The sequence below is a fragment of the Kryptolebias marmoratus genome, linkage group LG6 (genome assembly GCF_001649575.2).
Source record: "Kryptolebias marmoratus isolate JLee-2015 linkage group LG6, ASM164957v2, whole genome shotgun sequence".
NCBI classification, from domain to species: domain Eukaryota; kingdom Metazoa; phylum Chordata; class Actinopteri; order Cyprinodontiformes; family Rivulidae; genus Kryptolebias; species Kryptolebias marmoratus.
Genome location: NC_051435.1, coordinates 27,123,776 through 27,125,369, shown reverse-complemented (window position 1 = coordinate 27,125,369; position 1,594 = coordinate 27,123,776).

The following is a 1,594-nucleotide window of genomic DNA, read 5'->3' as shown; positions in this document are numbered from 1 at the left end:
TGATCAGTCACAGGTGTGGGAGGAGTGGTGATGAGACATCCGTACACCTGCTCAGGAGACGCCCACCAGGAAGCACTCACACAAAAAACACCAATCACCACAGTAACAAAATGTACTGATAATTTTTTATATTTAACTGTTTAACTAAAAAATTATAACATCTTTTCCTTTAGTTATGCTACTATAAGTTTAGACTGCTAAAGGACATACTAACTACAATTTCTCAGTCTGCTGTCTATATTCTCCAAGTATTACCCAATCCATCTACACCACAGAAAGGCACTCAAAACTCCTGAACTGTGTGATAAGGAAATAATGTAATATAAGGTCTGGTTATTATGTTTTCAGCTGATGTAAATTAATGAAGAATTTTAATTTCTAATCAGATATTTTCTATACACTAACCTGACAATCTGGCAGAAGTATTTAGACTTCAGTCTAAATACTAAAGTGAACTAGTTATCAAAACAGTAAAAAGGGTCCAAATAAAAATCTAAACACCAATTCTAAAATCCAAAAATCTTGTTCAAACCATTCCTTTAGTATAAGAAACGGTATAATCAGTCTTAATTAAATTCAATAAAGGGTTAATTGTTACTTTATCTTGCTAAATTATACTCAGAATAATCTTATTCCTATGAGGTGCAGTATAATCAGTTACTCGCTGAAAAACTATTTTAGTGTCCCCTGCTTTAACAAAAGTTTCGATATGTGGTAAGTTGATGAAAGGTTATAGACCTTCCTTATCATTCTTTGTCTGCTACACTGATATTATGATAACAACAGTTTTCATATACAAAGTATTCGAAAAATGACTGAATAAAAACAAAATTTGAGAACATAGAAAGTAAATAGAATCAAGACCTAGAAACGCCTTCAGGTCCCCCCAGGAGGAGCTGTGGAGTGTCACAGGGGGTAAGGCATGTCTGGGTTTCCCTCCTGGACCAGTGGACTCTGTAACCTGACCACAGACAAGCGGTACAAAATGGATGAATGGATGAATTAATGGATAAACAAGCAAAATGGTTTGGGCCGCAAAGGAGGAGCAACCACAGCGTTCAGCGGAGATAAAAGAAACAGATAAATCAGCAGTACCACAGAGAGTTAGCTGTCTGACGATGGAGGTGCAGAATGGAGCAGAACTCTGTTTTCCACAACTCCTCAACAACTCCTGTTGGAAACCAAAGCTTCACTGGTCCAAAGCTGTGCTCCTAAATACTGTGCTGTCCTTCATCTCTCTGATCACTGTAGTTCTTAACCTGCTCGTCATCATCTCAGTCTCCCATTTCAGGCAGAGAATACCTCTTATTTACATTTTAAATGTTAAGAATGTGAACATATATTTACTAATGACTAATAATTTTCTTCACTGCCTTCTTTTTTATAGAATATTATTGAGTAACATTTGTTTGTTTAATTTTAGGCAACTTCAGAAACCCACAAACATCCTCCTCCTCTCTCTGGCTGTCTCAGACTTTCTTGTTGGCTTCTTATTAATACCAGTTGAAATCTTTAGAGGCACAGCATGCTGGTTATTTGGAGATGGTATCTGTACCTTGTACTCTTATGTTGCCTGTGTTGTTCTCAGTGCTTC